The 19,728-nt window shown below is 43.6% G+C and overlaps 1 protein-coding gene across 10 annotated transcripts in view; it reads left to right on the forward strand.

The window, feature by feature from the left end:
* The window catches only part of EXTL3 (exostosin like glycosyltransferase 3), a 158,124-nt gene that overhangs the window by 45,678 nt on the left and 92,718 nt on the right, over positions 1 to 19,728 (forward strand). For 8 of the 10 annotated variants that reach the window (XR_011328571.1, XM_069805511.1, XM_069805507.1 and 5 more), the window contains exon 2: positions 2,121 to 2,193. The exons of the other annotated variants lie outside the window; for them this stretch is intronic. The gene's annotated coding sequence lies outside the window, so the exon portion shown is untranslated. The remainder of the gene's footprint in view (positions 1 to 2,120; positions 2,194 to 19,728) is intronic. 10 annotated transcript variants of the gene reach the window in all.

Below are 19,728 nucleotides of genomic sequence, written 5' to 3' on the forward strand. Positions count from 1 at the left end.
TGTTCTCTCGCTGGCTAATTCACAAAATCCAGCCATTTGCAGAAGTGGTCTCTCGGTTATTAATGTTAATTAGCGAGGTTCTGCTCTATGAATATTCCTGTAGTATGCACTTTCAAAACATACAAAGTGCTAAGCTCTTCACCCGTGTAACGAGCATGTATATAGCTATATTGTTAATTAGCTGGATCCCTCTGAGGACATGTGCCCCTCTTGGGAATGGTAGTTTTGGTGTTTAGCTGCTTGTGGTAGTTAGAACAAGTCCCCTCCGAGCCTCACTTGCAAACTTGTGCCACAGTCAGGTTGTCAGATTTTTGGCCTTTGTTTTAATCATTAGTTTCTCCTCTGTGCATTCTACTTACTAAACAGTGCAGTTTCTAGTATTAAGTTATTTTGAGATTTGCCGTTAGTACCTTGTTCTAATCAGTGCCGACAAAGCGCCTGACTTGATATATGTTCCAGGTAGGGGTCAGGATTTAAGTGTTCTTCAAAAAAGCTTTTATGCTGCAAGAATGGTGCTCCTTGTGCTGACAACAGTTTTATATCTCTACCTCCTAATAACCATCCTGTGATAACACCTTCTTCGTCCGACTTAAACAACTCTATTCCAAGGAGGAATTTCCCTCTGAAAATGTGGAAGTGCTGTTCGTTCTGCCAAGTCCAACGGGGGCTTTATTATTTCTGTGATTTAATATCCTTGCAGATGGGATGCTCCCATTGTGGGTGAAACATCTCTGAGAGATATCCTCTCTCTGTAGCTTGGTAGAAGAATGTTCCCCTCCTTGTTTTAACACCAAGGGCAATAGAATGATAGAAGATGGTACTCTTTTGCTGTATGGGTAAATAATATGACTGTAAATGAGAACCAAGTTATACTTTAATTTTTATATACGTTCAGGATGAAAAAGCAATGTGAGATCAGCAGGTCTTTCCAGAAGAGGAGGGTTGTTCTCAAATATGTATACTTTGTCCCTAGTTTTATGTTTTCAGTATAATCCAGAAAACTCTTGGTTTTGCCATTTGATTATAATTTGCATTTAGATTGGCTGCCTGAAGGGGAGTCGCTTGCAAGGGGAGATGGGGCTATATGGCTCGAGTCTCTTGCAGATCTGGCTGAAAGTAATGGCATTTACATAAAAACCATTAGCTCTGTTATTGATAAACATGAAAGGCATCCATTTCATTTAATTTTCTGATGAGGAGTCTTTAATATAAGCATACAATAGTACTGCAGTAGTAACATTCCTGCCTCCCATCCCTCCTTACTGACCTCTTGTTGTTCTAAGGGCAAGTTTTGTTTGGGATTTTGTTGGTAGGGAGATGTGGAGTTATTTCTATTCCAATTTACTGAAGTAGCCAGTTGTCTTGCTACATCGTAGGGAATTATTTAATGCTCATCTTAAGAGGTGTCTCTAGTAATTGAACGGGGATTTGATGTCTCCCTGAAGCATAATTGGTCTGTGTGTGATGTATACCAACATGTATGTTTAGCAATGGGTTTTTCTTTTGTCCACATCCCAGCACAATTCTATGGGTAATCTTTTGCTTAATCAAAATGGGTTTAAGCAGAAGTTCAGTGGTTCCTTATTAAGGGGATAAAGGGTGTTGAAACAACAAATCTATTAAAGGAACATCTTTGGTGCACGCTAGAACACATCCCATCTAACCCTTCAGGACTGTGTCTTGATAAAGTAGTTTTTGTGGCCAGTGAGGAAAAACCTGTTTCCCTGTGTAATGTTCTTGACCACAGGTGTAATGGTGCATTGGTGATCAGCATGTGTCACTATCTCTGTAGTTAACTGGTTTTGTGTAGCTGTTGCTGCTACTCTCTTATATAAATATCTTGCTTTACTCTTGGGTTGGATCAGGTCTGTCCTTGTTGAGAATGTCCAGAAACAGCTGGTCCCATAGTTGTTTTCAAACATCACAGCATTTGCTTGAGAGACCATGCTGTGAGCTTTGCAAACTCTTCCAGTTCTTGACCTCAGTATTGGGGATATGTGTGGCTGTGTCTTGTTTTTGCATTGCTTAGCTGGCCTACTTCTTGACTTTTTTTTTTAAATTGTTTAACATTTTTTTTTCCTCACTTTGTGTATGTTTACAACTTTTTCCCTCTCTAACAGGCTCCAGACAGATGAGTAGAGAGTTGGGTAAAGGAGAAACAGATTCCAGTTTTCCAGTTGATCACCTTGTACAGTAAGTACCTTAATATTTCAAGAATAAGATTTTCTGTAGTGCCTAACACTGGCTTAATATTGACTTCACTGGGGAGCAGCATTAAGTCTGCATGCTTGGACAATGTTGTCCTAGAAATACAAGCTTCCTTGGCTTAACTTGTGTTTTGGGAGAAGCGTGCTCCAGCTCCTTTTATCTGAAGTGGTAAATTTTATTCATATTCCACTTCCAGGAGCGTGCACGTTTCAGCAGAGCGGAGAACTGATGCAGTTATGTCTTGTACCTGCTCAAGGCTGTAGGAAATCAACACTAAAGGTGTTGCCACATAATTTAGCAATGTGTCATGTGCAGCTTCTTGTGCTGCAGAGCAGAGGAGACTCTAGGGTCAGGAGAGCAAAGGTTCACCTCCTCTATTCCAGCCTTGTTGGAGGTGTTGAACTCAGTGAGGAGGGTGGATGAGGGACCTGCCACGGCACATTTAGGGGTTACTCATAAAGGCATGCTGTGAAATCAGGCAAATGAGGCTTGGCTTGACTTGTGGGCTGGAAAGGGTAAGAAAAGAACTGGAAAGTGTCGCCTAGTTCATGGTAAGGACGGCAGTTTTTTTCTGAAAGTAGAGGAGAAAATCGTTATTTCATGGGGAATTTTTACACATTAAAATATCTTGCATGCATGCTAATGGGCTGTAATAGCGAGGCCGTGCTTTATGAGGTGTCTACAAATATTTTTAAACTTGCTACTGTGAGGGACTTGCTAATAAGTACTGGTTAATTGGAACATCTTGGCCCATCTGTTGCAGTGGCATAGTCAGACTGAAATAGTTAACTGCCTACTGTAGGTGTCTGCAAGCAGGGAAACACTCTACTTCTGGGTGTAAAATGCAGGTGCGGACACAGCAGGTGAGTGTGGGAACTGCATGGACTGACTGAGACCACTGCACAATTAAGTTTATTGTAACAGTCTGCTAGTTTTGGCTGGGATAGAGTTAATTTTCTTTGTAGTAGCTAGTGTGGGGCTATGTTTTGGATTTGTGCTGAAAACAGTGTTGATAATACAGGGATGTTTTTGTTACTGCTGAGCAGTGCTTACACAGAGCCAAGGCCTTTTCTGCTTCTCACCCCACCCCACCAGCGAGAAGGCTGGGGTTGCACAAGAAGTTGAGAGGGGACACAGCCGGAACAGCTGACCCCAGCTGACCCAAGGGATATACCAGACCATATGATGTAATGCTCAGCATATAAAGCTGGGGGAAGAAGGAAGGGGGGACATCTGGAGTGATGGCATTTTTCTTCCCAAGTAACCATTACATGTGATGGACCCCTGCTTTCCTGGAGATGGCTGAACACCTGCCTGCTGATGCGAAGTGGTGGATTAATTCCTTGTTTTGCTTTGCTTGCACACATGGCTTTTGCTTTACCTGTTAAACTGTCTTTTTTCAACCTGTGAGTTTTCTCGCTTTTGCACTTCCAGTTCTCTCCCCCGTCCCGCCATGGGAGCGGCTGTGTGGTGCTTAGTTGCCAGCTGGGGTTAAATCACGACACCAGTATAGCATGGCATGCAGGATGTCCTTGGTTCAGATGTTCTATTCCTACCTACTACAGCATTGATTTAGCTTGTTATACTTCTGGATTCAGAGCAGTCTTTTTACCCTACTTTTGTTATGTGCCAAACACAGTGGGGACTCTCTTCTCAGCTGGTACTGACTGGTTTTACTACTGTAACAATCGCGATGGTGAATAATAAAACTGGAAGTAGCAGAGAGGTCATGTGAAGAACAAATGATGCTGTTATTGACCAACGGTGCCATCGTGCCATGGTCTTAATCGACAGATCTAATCCCAGTATGTGTTCAGAGTCAGATCTGCTGACTTCAGTAGCTAAAATAAGTCAATACCATTGAATTCTCTTTCTCCTTGCATATCTTAAGTAGAACATAGTAAGTTGCAGCCTGACAGCTGTACAATCCACTGAAGGCCAGAGGGCTGCATAGGCTTCCCTGAGGGCATAATTTGGCCTGCAGAACATTTATTATGGCTGGTGTCGTGTGTAGCAGGCTCAGCATTGACCTTCAGAAGCTGTTATGCATTTGTGGACCTGATGGCTAGAGGAATGAATAGAGGAGACAAGGATTTCAGGTTTGGAGTCCTTTTGTAGGGCAGAAGACTGTGATTAAAGCAAGAAGACTGCGTGTATGAGTTTAGGTCAGTAGGAGATAGCTGAGCGAAGGGCTGTTCTTGGCAGAGAGCTGGAACAGAAGAGATGCTAGAAACACAGTCTGTTTATGATTGCCATGGAACAGAATGGGAAAATAACCTGTTTCAAGGGAGTCCTTAATTCATTCTTATGCAAGACTGTTTCGGTGGCACTAAATATCTAAATAACTGGGCTGTGTCTGGAATATAAAAATATTTTCAGGAGACTCATCTTCAAGCATCACCTGAGACTTCCTGGCTTGGTAGCAAAGCTAAGTATTGTGGGAGGTTTTATTGTGGGTCCCTTCCTATGAGGATGTGGCATCATCTGTATGAATGTGAGCATAGGTCTGATGCTTCCTGTGCAAGCACTGGGCTTAGCTGTGTACGTGCTTGTGTGGTCTTGGCTCACAACTCCAATTAAGAAGGCTAAGCAAGAGCAGTAACTTCGGTATCGCAAGGAGGATTTGTGCTGCCCGTACCTCCTGCCTATGGTCCTCCTGAGGCATGCTGGGCAGCGAGGGACATGAATTCCTGCTTCTTACTGCTGTTCTTCTCAGAAACTGCTATAGACTCTTGCCTGCTTCATTAAAAACTCAGAACATGGCAAACAAACATGTAAGCTGTGGGAGGCCAGAGGTCTGTCCTGTCTCCAGCAGTGGACGGTAGAAATGGCCTTCATCTAGCATCAATTTATTTAGCTCTTATTTGAACCCATATGTGCTTTTGGTCTCTGTCCCACATGCTTCAAAGTTTAACTATGGCTTTGTGTGATGAACCACCTCCTTTTGGTAACTGAACCTGCTGCCAACAAGTTTACTGTAATAAGCTCCTGTTTAGGGAATTGCTGTTTGCATGTTTGCCAGTTCCATGCTGGCTTGGGTTCTGTAGATCCCTACCTACCATGTCCCCTGTCAGAGGTCTCTTTTCCAGACTAAAATGTCCTAATTAATTTGACTGTCCTTACAGAAGGTGCTCCATGTCTTTGACCATCTTCACTACTCTTCTGTCCTCTTTTGTATTGAGTGTAACTTTTGGTCATGGTTCACATCTGTTTTTTTTTCTCCTCTCGAATGTTCTTACAGTCCTACTTATTAGAAGCTTGAAACAACCATTAGGTTTCTGAGGGCCTGTCCTTTTGCTTCAGTTCTCTGTATTTATAAGCCTGGTAAAGAAACTAGGAATTTTGTATGTCCCACATAATAATAAGCCATAGACTTATTTTTTTTCTAAAAAGTTTATGTGTCTAATCTAAAGACTCTATCAGAAAAGCTATGAATAAACCTGATACATTCCAGTGCACTGAGTCACTAGAACAATATAGTATTTACCAAGGAGCCCTGGCAGACATTGTGTGGCTTTGTGCTAAAGCTGTCAACCAGGATATGAGATGTATCTTTGTATCCTGCAGCAATTTTGTGAAACTAAATGGCTGCTGGTGTGTACTGCATCTTCTAAATGGGGACAAAGAACACTCTGGATGTTAAACCTTCTCCCTCTCTCCGTTGGTTAAGAGGGGAAATTATATCAAAAGAGAGAATTAGTCTTATTTAGATAAATATAAATCAGTGTCATCAAACAGGTACTGGTTCTGCAAGGGAAAGGCATGCCCCTCCATCCCCTGTGCTTTGCTTAAGTGGTATTTATTTTATTAGTGCTGTGGCTTCCAAAAAGTAGAACGGGAATACGTGATTAAAATCTTAACATCCAGGGTTGTAGTCACAGGTCTGCAGTGATGGTCTGCAGACTGACATGCCTGCGGCTGTGACATATCTGTGGTTTTATTTATCTGCCCTGACACATATCCATGGCTTTTGTGCTGCCCTAAGGTGAATCACTGCTCCCACAAGGGTGGTTAAAGTTCTGCCCTGTGGGCAGCCTGGGAAACCTGGGTCTCAGTTCAGCTAAGGAACAGTTAGGTGTTTTCCTCAGCACTGAGTCAGAGCTCCATGGATCACCCAGAGCAATTTCTCCCTGTGTTGAGGCTTGTCTTCTGAGTCCTGCGGTATCCTCCCCCATGTGTCCCAGCTTCATGGCTATTCTTGTGACTGAGCTTTTTTTCCTCCTTCCTTTCTGCCACCTTCCCCAGTGCTTCCTTCCTGCTTTTAAAATCAAAGAACCCACACAGTGATTTGGGCCTGTCTGTGCTTCGCTGGTGGCTTTTGTTCTGTTCAAAGAAGCCAAAGGACCTGGCTTCTGTATGCCTCAGCCAACCCCTTGTTTCAAGGGGCCCGTGCTGATCACCCTTAGGGTATGGTGACCATTTCTGCTATACCAGTACCATGCCAAAAGCCCTGCAACGCTTCTGCACCAGTCTGTGGTATCACAGTACTGTAAATTAGACCTACAGGTGTGTGCAGATGAAGTCCTCATAGCAGTTCTCCTGAAGCAGCAGGTATTTCTGCTGTGTCCAGGAAAGTATGTCAACAAATGTACTCTCATTTCATTGCAAAGAGTTGTCCAGACACTGGTAGTAAAACACCAGCTCCCTAAAGCCTCACCTGGCCTGCCAAGATGTGCCACCCTGGGCACACTGAGCTGCTTCACACAGCCTTACAGTCCTGAATCCAAGCTGCAGTGTCCTCCCTGTACAGGGGACACATATGGCGCAAGGAGGAGGAGAGAGGGAGAAAAATACATCCAGAAACCATAGGTTGATCTGGGGTCTATCACTACCCAGGATGTCTTAGCCCCTGCTTGTCAAAGTGAAGGACTGTTGGCAGGAGGCTTTTTCATTCTTTCCGTGCCTTCTTCATATATATATTTATGGTTCTTTCTCATTGTTTTTTTTACATGTGCTTATGCGAAGTTGCATGCAGCTAGCTTGCCAGCCCACAGACAGCCTGCTGTAACAATTTAAGATGTAGTTTAGTAAGATAGTAAATTGAGAGTAATTTTTAATCTGGTTGGGATAAGAACAGCCAAATTGCTGTTTTTCTTGTTGCTTTCAGCATTATTTTTGGCTGGGCAGTCCTTAGAGGGTGTAAATGTGCCAGACATCGATCCCTCTGAAAGAGGGATCACCTCTTCCTGGACAGTACTGGAACACTGCATCTATTTTATTTTTTTTAGTACATTGACTGAATAATATAGCCAGTGTGGAAAGGGCTTGTAAAATGGTGAGTTATGTGTTGGACTTTTGCTCTGCCCAGGAAAATCTGTCGTGATGGAGAGACTCCATGTAGGGGAAACCTCATGTGTTAGCTTGGAGCAAGGGAAGGTTTTGAGACCTTGCTGGGATCCCTGCTGTGATCCAGTGATGCTAGGGAAGTGGTATGCTATAAATGGGGAGCTCCAAGACGCCAACTAGCGCCATCACCCAGGGGACTTTTTAATTTAATATAGCCATTGAAATTGAGACTTGAGGCTGCGTGGGACAATGCTGTAATGATAGAGCTGTAACAGGCTGCCTTTGTGGCAGAATTACAAAGCCGGCAGTATGTGCTGAAGTGCTCCTGCTTGCTAAGCCTGAATATCAGTTCGGGTTCTGTTCTCTTCCCTTCCCCTCCAGGAACTGGTTCATGTTTAGGTAGAATAAGTCACTGTTTGTGTGTTTATTTCTTTTCTGCTTACAGTTCTTCTTGAATCACACGGTGGGTTAGAGGAAGAGAGCTCAAGTGAGGCTAAAACCATCAGGTTGCATGCAAGATCCTCCACAATGTGTTAATGCAGGTCTACAACTCTCTATCTTACTTATTCTCTTGGTGTTGCTATTTTTTAAATAACAAAGCGCAGCTATCCCCTGTTGGACTGTGGCATTAGCTCCCCTGCTGCTCTTCTCCAGGCTGTTTCTTGGGCTCACTCCTGAACTGCTCCTGGGAGGGTATCTAAGCAGATTCCCTAGCTATGTTTTTTACACTGTCTCTGCTACAGGGACAAGGCTCTAGACCAATTTCTTTCTGCTCCTCTGTCTTGTGTCCCCATCCAAAAAGGAGGGGTGAGAATCTGACCATTCCTGTTCAGAAATGTCATGTAAGACTTCCTTTTGAAGCAGGGATAAACATTTATTGACACATTTGAAGCAGCAGAGATAAATAAGCAGAGAGTTACTGAACTTGTAGCTGCAATTTTTATGTTGAGGTAGAGGATCATCAAGCTTTTCACGTGTGTGCTGTGAGGGACTATTTTCTGCCAGCCTTTTCTTCATGCTTATCCACAAGCATGGTTTGTGAGGACCTGTCACTGAACATGTGCTCTCTGCTCTAGATATCACAGGGGCTGATCAGAAGCCATGTACCCTAGAGGCCAGGTGGCCTGCTGGGCCAGTTTCCTAGAGCTATTTACAGAATGGGGTGGAAATAGAGCTGGATTATGCCAGCCTGGAGAACTGTGGGATGACATGGGATCTTCTCTGCAAGACAAAGAATTTCTTGGCTCTAACCTCTCTCCTGGCCAGGCAAGTAAGTCCGAATTCAAATTACATCTGTATTTGCCAAAAGGATGTTGCGTGTGGATGATAGATCAGCTTGGAAGCTGGATGGGGGGCCCAGGAGTTGAGCCTGCGATGGATGTCTCCTTGTAGTCAGATGAGCCTCACTGAATCTGGCCTGATGGTTCCTTTGCTCTCCTCTGCTCTGGTTTCTTCCATCGAGCACCCAGGTACTGTAGCAGTGATGTGTGATGGTTCAGGAGGCGCTTCCGCTCCTGAGGAGCGTGTCTGTGCCAGCCAGGGGTATGAGGGCTCCATGTTGCGGGAAACGTCAGCTTCTGGATATTGTAAAGCAGAGGCCTTGACCATTTGTGCTCATTAAAAGATTTTCTTGTAAGAATGGGGTCAGTAACCCTGGGGACTGGCCAGATATTGGTTTGATTTAAGAACTTCTGGCTTCCCTCGATTTCTTGTGAGTGAAGTATCATTCATTTATCCAAAAAGCAGGTACTGAGTAATTTCAGTATATATGAACTTTGGCACCTAGGAAGGGAATGGTGTGGGAGACAAGAAACTGCAAGGTAGAAAGCCTGAGAACCACTTAAAACTTGCTTGTGATATGAAAATGTTGCAGTAATTATTTACTATTATAAAGCTGTTTCAAAGTGGTTAAAAAAGTGTTGAAGGAACTCTCCAGGAGGTTTGCATGACTGGGAAGTAGGGAACAATGTGTGCCAGTAGCACTAACTTGCTTCTGTGAGTAACATCTATAGATGGCTGAACATAAATACTTTCTGGATAGCCTCAGACTTGATAAAAGATTGACTAGTGAAATTTCAGTTTTGATAAAAGTGCATTAGCTCACATTGTCAGATGAAGTTTTTTTCTACACCGAAGGTTCACGTGGTAGTTTGGAGAGAGGCTCCTGGGAACAATTGTGGGAAGCACAAGTGAAATCCTCCTTGCTTTTGTGTAAGCAAGGAAGTTTCCAGTGCAACTTGATCACAGAAGGCCCTGATATGAAAAGGATTTACTTTGTGGAATTGTTCTGTCATCACTCAGCAGGATAATTGACTTCTGATTAGGAAGAAAATATAGCTGAATGTTTGTGTTTGAGGTTATAAAGTCCTCTTCAAAAGGCAGAGCTCTTACTTAAACAGTGACTGCTCTGGCAAGAACAGGATGCTTGTGACTCCATTATGCCGGTATTGATGTAACAGCTGTTGTTTAAACAACTTGTTTCTCCCTCCTTCCTCCTCCTGTTGCAAATCAAAGGAAGAGTGGGAATCAATGTTGTTATTTTTCAAAAAATAATAACAAGGTTATTAACTTTTCCACTTCTGGAAATGTTTTTGTCATGTGCTTTCTGTACTCAGTGAGTCTCAGACCTGCTGCTCTCTGGGTGTTTAGCTGGAGATACTGGTGCCTGGGGGATACTTATTTCTTGCAGACCTTTCTTCTGTTACCATGTCCAAAGTGACCCACGAGCTAAAAGCAAGCCAGGATTTGTACCTCCTGCAGGCAGCAGAAAGGCTAATGTGGAAGTCATGGGCATCTCACTGTGAAGAAGACGCTTAAAATTTTAGAAGAGATCTTGGTCCAGAGTGGTGAGCAAGGGGTGCAGCTTACCTTGCCGGGAAGACTCCTGGGCAGAACAGGTTTCCCTTCTGCCTCTATGAGCAAGCTTCAGCCTGGACCTGTGTTAGACAACACTACAGAAAAACTTATCCGGAGACTTGAATCTCTGTTAGTAATCTATGAAGAGTCAGATTATTGTTTTGCATATTATTATTTACACTGTTGAAAAGAGAACGGGAAGATTTTGAAAGCTGGTGCTAAGTTGGTCTGGATCTGGAACGGCTTCAGAGGCATTTCACAGTGCCTCAGTCCTTTGTGCAAGAGTCTGGTGGCAGCTGCTGCTCTGGGCAGAGTAGATCTTATGGGTTATATTGCAGGTCTAATAAGGCAGTTCCTATGAAAGCACTTTCAGAAGAGAGAGTTAAGTTGGGAGCGGTGGAAGGTGAATGTATTGCTGCACTGAAACTGCCCTTAAGGAGAAAGGAGGATGCACTTCTTCCCTTTCCCCTCCCGCCTTCTATGTGGGGCCGCCTGGATCCTCTGCTTCATCCTGCTGATCCAGCTGCTGCCTTTCCCTGTGGACAGATTTCGTGTCCTTTTAATTCTGTCTAGAGTGCTCACCGTGAGGCAACACAGAGCTGATGCCTTTGAGGAGGAAAGCAAGCCTTCATTAGGTCTCTAGGGAGCTAATTTATACTGATACTCTTGCGTTCACTAGTAATGTGTGTTTGTTTCTATATGCTTTTGCCTCTGAGATTTTATTGTAAGAGTGAAATGAAGTTTCAGTTTGCTGCTGTCTGCAAGGACTGTAACTGCACAGGTCATAGTTTCAGATCCTTAGCAGGAAGGGCGGGAGAATTGACAAAATATTTGGGCTGAAATTGGATGTTTTAGCCTTCTGGTCAGAGTTGGGTTTTGTTGTTCTCTCTCAGCAACTTGTGGATTCTTTCAACCTTTAACCTTTAGACTAAAGCATGTTTCAATACTTATTATTAGTTTATTTTATCAGTGATACTAGCAGAAGATTAGAAGGTGTGTGGGAGGAGTGATCTCATCCTTGCCAGCCCTGATAGGAGATACCACTGGTGTATTACTGTCTGATGTTGGATTTTATTTCAATACAGTAAAAAAATCTTAAAGTAAAATGTATGTTATAGCTATGCTTTTTTCAAGCCATGATTAGAAAGAAAAAAAAATTGGGACAGAAATTGGCTACTTGCTATTGAACATTGAGCTTTCCCTAATAGCCAAAATTGAAAGTTTTATACGTCTGCCTTGAACACAGTTCACTCTCTCCAGAAATTACTTAAAATGGAGCGCAGCCTGAATGGGAAAGCTTTTAAAAAGTCTGTTGGAAACCCCAAATCAGCAGGGATTAGGTAGCAATATCAACAGGAGAAAACAATTGTGTCTTCTGCCTGCACAGCCTGGAGGTTGTTTTCAGAGAGGTTCTCCCTTTTCTGGAGAAGGTGGAAATGCAGAGTGACTTAGAAGTGAGTTGTGAAACCTGGTGCCATTGCTGGGTCTCCTAATGGTTTTTCTTGCTCAAATGAAGGTCCTGAGTTTTGTTTTCCTTCTTTTCATTTTATTCAAAGTGTTCCCATTAGATCATGTGTGTGAAAGGGTACTGGATACTGTCTGAGGTAGATAATAAGGGAGTAAGCCAAGAGCAGCATAATTTGTAATATGTGAAGTGATTCTCTTCAGAGCATTAATGAGTGGTGACCCAGGCACAGGTAAATTGTCTGTAGGTTTTTTCCTCTTTCCTCTTAAACCTATGATCATTTCCCTCCCTGGGCAACCTGTCCTTCACCACCGTTAGCTTTGTCTCAGTTTTTGTCTGCATTCAAAAGTTGAACCACTTTATCCTCAATTGATGTGTGCTCCTGTAGGGTGGAGAGCGCTGTGGTGATTTAAAAGCATTTATAATAGAACGGCTCATTCTTGCATTGGGAGAGGAATAATGGGCATGAGATACAGCTTTATAGTTATAAAGCTATCTAAATTTAGAGTGTGGTTGTGCATCGTAGCTGAACTAATATAATGTCAAGCTGGTGCTGCAAGGAAAGGTTTTGCTCCCAGAGTTGTGCTCCCACTGATCTTGTGCTGACATGTATCTGATTCCTTCCTTCTCAGTACAGATAGTTTCCTTCCAGCTTAAGTCCCTGAATCAGCTCACTGTAGATCCAGGCTTGGAAGCTGGGGAAGAGATCTCTCTTTTCAACAGCAACAGGCCATTAGATCAGCTGAGCGACAGTGCGGAACCACGTCCTAAGTGAAGTCTCTTGTGCCAGTAGTGCATGTCGGTATTTGAAAGGTATTTGCAGTTGTTCTGCTTTCTCCCCTGTGATAAGTGATGTGTGGGACAACGGTTGTAAAAGCAGTGCTTTCATATTACTTTGTTATCCTGAGTTAAGTTACTTCTCCTGGAAATAGCTGCATTTGCTTACAGCCACCAAAATAAGTGCAGAGAATTATGGGCAGATCATTTATATGGCATATGCTCTGTGATGTTCTGTGTGTTATGACCAACTTTAAAAGGTAATTAAAAAAAATAAGTTTTGCTGTTTCTTGCTGGATGTTGTTGGATACTTAATGGAGCTTGTTGGCAGAAGAGTGCTCCCTCCCCAGGGATCTTTCCAGAGTCATTAGACTCAGCGAAGGATGATCTGGAAGAGTGTGCCACATAAGAAACTGCTGCTTCTCTGAAGTGTAGAACATTTGCTGGACATGGGAGCTCAAAAGGGGCCCTGTCCTCAAAAGGCATCCCTGAGCAGCTGCAGGGTGATAACAGAGGTGTGCTTGGGATGCTGAAGGGCAGCAGGAGGATTACTATCTCTCTCTCTATAAATATGAAATACAGATGATACCATACAGGGGAAAAAAAAATAATCCTTTAACTTAAAGGGCAGTGTTGATCCCCCGAAGGAAAATGATATTATAACGCCACAAATAAGCAGCAACTGAGAGTTAGAAGAAGGCTTTTAGTCATGAGATATGTAGCTTTAAAACAGTAGTTTGGGTGGAAAAAAGGGGGCTGAGTTCAACAGCCAGTTGGCTCTTTCGAAAATATTTTGATGCTTTTCAGAGAGGTCTTTGAGTTGGTGACTGCAGCAGGCTGTACTTGATGTAGGAGGCCCTGAGCTGTCCCATGCTTATTTATACTCACTGTGAAGATTCAAGGCTACCGAGTAATGCTTGCTTTGTGTGCTAGGTGTGTGTGCGCATGGTGTTTCCCTCCCTTGAGGGCAGGAGCAGGTGAGCACAGGTGGGGCGTTGGTGATCTGTAGAAAGTCATGACGGCAGCCTGCAAGGTGGCCTCTGCAAAATGTTTCACCTGCAGAGGGATGTGGGGCGAAGATTTGCTGCTCTTTTGCTCGGTTGGGTCTTTCTTCTGAAAAGCATGTACTTTCAAGAAGGATTTTAATGCAATATCCAGTTGTTAATGTGATAGTATTTTTAATGCTGTATTTTGAGGGAGAAGCCTTTGCTGAACGTAACCTTGGGCAAAGTTTGGAAGAAACAAACAAAAAAAGCAAAATGGGAAGCGATAAAGAGTTGGCAGTCATACAGCTATGGATTTGCGTGGGAAGGCCAAAAATGTGCTCTGTCTTTTATCGTAAAGAATGAAATAACAAGGCCTGGCCCCTGCCCCTTGCCTACACAGGCAGAAGCGTACCCCCTCCTAGCTCCAGTCCTCCTCCAGGCTTGAGTGCTGAGCCTCAAACCTTACCTTGAAGTTTAGAAGAGGAGAGCTGCTCAGATGGCAAAGCGCCCCGTGCATTGACGCGTTGGTGTATGGCTGTGAATTCGGGGGCCTCTCCGTTCTCCTGCAGGCTTTCAGCCTCTGCTATCCCTGCGGGCAGAGCTGCCCCAGGCCTCAGTGGTCCCAGACCTCCCATCCTTTCCCTGTGCTGGGTACAGGCATCAGGTCATCCGTTACGCCACCTCTCAGCTGGTACCAGTTAGCTGCTGCTGCACGGTGCGGATTTGCACCGTGTTGGAGGGCGCTGCTCTGTGCTGTGTCCTCAAAGGGCAGTGGAAGTCCAAAACCTGCAAATGTTTGTTGGCAGGACCCCAGAATGGCAGCCAGGAAAGGTCAGTGCAGCTGTCTTGCATTGCAGTGTGTGTTAAAACACAGCAACATTTCTCATTTGGAATTGTCTTGATTCAGAGTTGTCATCAAGATGAAGTGTACTGCAAATACATACCTTTCTGCAGGAATTGCTCTGAATGCAATGGACACTTTTAATAACATCTCAGTATCTACCTCACTGTGTGCAATCTTAATTTAACTAGAAGCCAAGGGCATAGATGAAATGTTGAGCCAAAAAACTTTGACTCTGTCTATCGCTAAAAACTAATGCATGCAGCTGAGGTGCATTATTTTAACCCCTGTATTACCACCATCCTGAGTGAGCAGGTTGGAGAAGAAGCTCTGAGCTGGATGGCAAAAGAAGTGGGTGCCTGAGTGGGAAGAGCCTGGACTGGATCTGGCACGTGGGGCTGGGTGGAGCAAGCAGTTGGGGTTCCCTGTGGGTCCTGCCTCTCTGCAAAGGGTCGGAGAGGGAGTAACTAAATGCAGCAGCAAACATCTGCTGGCTCTACCCCAAATGTTTCTGATGTCTCCTGGCTGTGCCAGATTGCAACAGCACATGTAATACTGGAATTGCACAACCAGCTACCTGCTTCCCTGGCTATGTTTCAGGTTTTCCTGGGTCTTTGGAACTGCCTCTGCCTTGGATTAGCAAAGAGAAGATGGTGGCCAGCTGTGTGGGGCAGTGACAAAGCCGACTTATCAGTGCTGGCCCCAGTATGCTGCGGCATACAGCAGCCTGGTTTTGCAAGGAATACATTGCAGCTTCTATGGGAAGTTGCTGTGACTGTGCAAGCTCCCAAGAAAGCCAGTTGAGGCACTGCATTAGTCTAGGAAAAGCTTTCCATCTTCTGTGTTTGGTCTGAACACTGCTTGCAGCCCCAGATAGTCTCCTGACTTGCTGAGCACAGTGGCCAGATGGTGGTGAAACCTGTGCTGTGCCCTGTGGGGCGTGGTGTTACACTATAAATGTAAATGGAATATAAATTATATATATATAAAAAAACATAGTTACACTACGTTTCTGTAACTAGTGTCTGCCATTGCATATCTGAGTTCTCCAGAAGGAACACTGTCCGACAGCATTTCTGATGGATGGCAATATCTGAATAAGATAACCACGCTGCAAGGTGGGTTTTTAAACCAGGCAGGCTGGCCCAGATGGCCAGTGAAGTGGGGTCAGAGAGCAGCTGGAGATGTGATGGACAATTTGAAAATGTCCTCATCTCTACTGTTTGTAGGAAAACATAACCTGAATGACATTGAATTTGAGTAAAATAGAGTCTAGAGCATGAGACTAGATGATTTGAATGGCAGCTTATATCGCCAAACTCTTACTTCCTTGACAGTTCCTTTAGGTTGAAGAATGCTTTTAACTCGATGCACTCACTGCATACAAAACCAGTGGACTTGCAGTTGCTGCTGAACTGGTGTGTCCAAGGGATCTGCAACAGACTTTGCTGCACATAGGCATCTGTTTTGCTGTCACAAGTGAGGAACCTGTGTTTGTCCAGCTCCAGGGCAGTGGATGTCACTCAACACCTGATTGATGGGGGAAGAGATGACAGTCTTCATCTCTGCAGAGAACCTCCTTCTGTGTTCAGCAGCGTAAGGCAGAAGGGATCTTTGTGAAGTATGTGTTAGACAAGAAATTAGAATGGAAACAAGGTTTTAAACTACATATTTTTACACTATTACGTTCCTATCCAAGCTTCTCCTAGGCTATACATATGTTGGGGTGAGATTTTTTGAAAACTAGAGGATTTTATGCCTTTTAGTGTCTTAAGTCTTTGAATGTGCTCCACTTATTCTTAGGTTTCCTTTCCAACTGCATCATGAAATGTATTTCCAACTGAAATATATACTTAATCAGCTGCCTCAAGGGTTTGGGTTTTTTTAAACGGGCAAGAACTCAAAATATCCTTATTTTCATGGTAAGATCACAAGCATTGGCCACCACTGTGTATTTTGGCTTTTTAGTTCACATGTATGTTTATGCATATTCTTCCTGTCCTTGCAGATGTTCTCAGCTACTCTTTGTAGATCCAACAAACTGACCCTTCTCCGCCTAAATACAAAAATTTCCATGTCAATTTAGCAAATAATTGACTGGTTTTCTTTTGAGGATAAGCTCTTTTTTACAGAAGACAGCGGTACTACTGCCCTGCCAGTGTAGGTGTCTCAAATACTTCATGACTCTTCTGCTTTTTTTTGTAAATATTTCACTGCTCCTTTTTATCTCCACTGGTTCTCCCTGCTTTAACTCAGTAAATTGGATTAAATTTACACTAATACTATTTTATTTTATGACATTGGAGAGTGGTGTATGTGTTTCAGTATATGGAATAGAAAGCTTATTTGGAACAGTAACAGTAGCTGTTGATGGCTAGGCATAAAAAGCTACTTCGAAATACTTATGTGTGCTGATATAATGTCTAATTAGAGGGAAGATGGATGAAACCTGATTGTTACTGGATTCGCAGGCGCTTGCCTTGGGCTTAGTGGGGAGGAACTCAGCCAAAGCTGAGGACTCAAGTCCCTAATTGGAACATTGTGTGGGGCAGACGCTAGAAGTGTTTCTCCTCTTCTGCCAGGAGAGAGCTGGTGTTATGGCAGGCAGATTTCTGGAGGTAACAAGGACACGCTCTTCCCTACCTGCAGTGGGGCTCTTGAACTGGCAGCGTGTGGTCTGAATGTAGGTAAGTGACCCAAGAGCCTGGGACATTTCCTTGGACGGTGGCTTTACAAAGGTGGGTGTCTATAAAGTGGCGTTGGGAAGCAGCAGTCCTGCAGGGAACAGCTCTCAAATGGGGGAGACATTTCACAGCGTGAAGCCCAATCAGTATGGAAAGGCTGCAGCACCTTTGAAGAGGAAAACCAAAGGAAGAGCAGTTGAATTGGTTTTTACGACTCATAAAGGGGTGGTGTTTCTTTAAAGCTTGTTTGTAGTGCTCATTCTCTCCTCTGACCTGCACGGCCAGAGCTGACTTGCTTTTTCTGCAGAGTCAAGATTTCTGTTGGGGCAGAAGTCAGAGGGAAATACGAGGTATGAGCTCTATCATGGCTGCGCGCTGGGGAAGGCTGCTGGACTGGAAAGGTTAATTTGCGTTTTTAATGGTGTATATATCTATGGGGCACTTCCTAAGTAGAAAGAGTAAATACCTTATGTTAAAAGTGCCCGAGATATTCATTCCCCTCTCTGCAAAATAAGGATAAATACTTCTTGATCTGCCAAAAGGGGCTGTGTGGGTTTAATTAACGTTTGCAAAGTGCTTGTGGATAGCATCTTTCATCTGAGGATCTAAAGGCAAAATATATTCTAGGCATTCTCGCTCAGCTTTGCAATTATTCCTCCAGCTGTCGTGAGCTGTGCCAACAAAAACTACTCTCCTGTCATCAAGGGATTGTTGATGCCTTGTGACTTGTTTTGATTTTGATACTTTCTTCCCCCCACTCCTTCTCCCCACACACTTGCTACACAAAATATAGCATGCTCTCCAAATCTGGGGGAGAGAATAAAACCTATTCTTTTCTATCACAAACTATTTGTGTCTCATGTTGTTATGTTCTCTTTTGCCCCCCTTTTTTGGTCTATGCCCTTTGCAGGGGTGATGGCGTCTTTTTTTTTTTTTTTTTTCCCTTTATATTTTTAATTAAATCCCACTCACTCCAGAGAGGCATGCTGGCCTGTGCACTGTCATTTTTTATTTTAAGGTGGATGTGAAATACTAGATGAATTCCTCCATTCCCTGGACTCAGATTTCCCTGAGTTCATACTCACAGCATTTCAAGCCTAATAATTTTTAGATTAAATAGTCATGGGTTCAACCCAGATTGAGGTACAGCCTTTGTACAAGACCATATGTGTATCTATGTGAAAAGGGAAGAATACCTCTGGTTTCCAAATGCATTTGCTGTTGTTGATACTTGCTGTGGGACTGGGTCCTTGCACTCTGTGTCATGCTGTCTTCATCCATCCCGACATGTCCTTGCAGCATCATCACATAGTTGGTGCTTGGCAGCAGTGGTTGCCCACTGCAGATTTGGGTGGGTTTGTAGGTGGGCTGAGCACAGACTGCCTACAAAGGAAGTACAGACATGGGAAAAGGGTTTTGGGAAAACTGGGTACCCCAGAGCACCCCCATAAGTCTTATCTTTTAGGTAACTGTGGCTATTACTGTTATTCTTGTGAGGATTCATTAATCTTGACTTAAAAAGCATATGAGATTTAAATATTTTTTTTTAACTTGAAGAAAGTGCAAAATATCATTTGAAGTCTTGGAACGTTTAAGCTCATAATTATCTGTGGGAATGAAGGCTGCAAAGAAATTACTTCAAGAGTAGCTATGTATGGCTGCTTTCATCAACCTGTGTGTTAAAGCTAGATCTGTTTGTTTTAGCACTTAAACCCTTGCTCCTGTTTGCCCTTCAGATGAAGTAATGCTGTGGGAGAACGAGCAGGAGTCTGTCCCACCGCATGCATCTCTATTGGAAAGTAAGCTGGTTCTTTGTGACAAGTCCTTTTATTATTGGCAAGGGTTTAACAGCCAGAAAAATAAAATGTAGTGCGCTAACTTGTTTTCCCCTCTTTAAATTCCAAGTCTTACATCGCAGAGTACACAGCAAGATGTGGTTATTCTCTGCCTCATGCTTCTGGCTTGAGGGATTTGATGCTCCGAATTGGAATGAATATACCTGGTTCCCACTAAGGGTGGAGGGAGTTGTGTGACTTCGTCAAGATTTGTGTCCATGTTTGTCAGTGTGAACTTCATTATGGGAGTAGAGATGTCTGACTCCCCCGTAAAATGTAGCAAGTTTCTTCTCCCCAAAAGAGAATTCTGAATTCTGCCAAGTGTGTCATTGATGGTTTTCAAAATAATAAATCTTAGCACAGTGCATGCACTTCACTCCTTACTGGAGTCTGTGATGTTTGTTGGGTGAGGACAGCAGTAGCTGAGATGCAGTCCGCCACTGCCTCCCTGAGCTTTCGTGCCGTAAGAGGGAATGGAAAAATCTGAGTGAATGATGACTTAACCAACAAGTTTGATTAAAACAAGAGATGAGCTCATCTGAGCATCCTAGTAATCATTTGCTGCTTTTATGCAACTGCTGAGACTTGAGCTTATGGCAGCACATTTCCTGCTGCCCCTGGGATGCGTGTCCTTTGTGGAAGAGGTGCACCAGGAGGGGTATTCCCAGTGCTGGTCTCAGCCAGGGTAGGCTTTCTAGTTACCTTTTTTGCTAAAGAGCTCTTGATGTTTTCTTGAGAAATGTCAGGAAATGTTGCCTGGTATTTGGAAGTAGTTTTGCTTTGCTGTCTG

This window comes from Haliaeetus albicilla, chromosome 18 (genome assembly GCF_947461875.1).
Source record: "Haliaeetus albicilla chromosome 18, bHalAlb1.1, whole genome shotgun sequence".
Classification (NCBI taxonomy): domain Eukaryota; kingdom Metazoa; phylum Chordata; class Aves; order Accipitriformes; family Accipitridae; genus Haliaeetus; species Haliaeetus albicilla.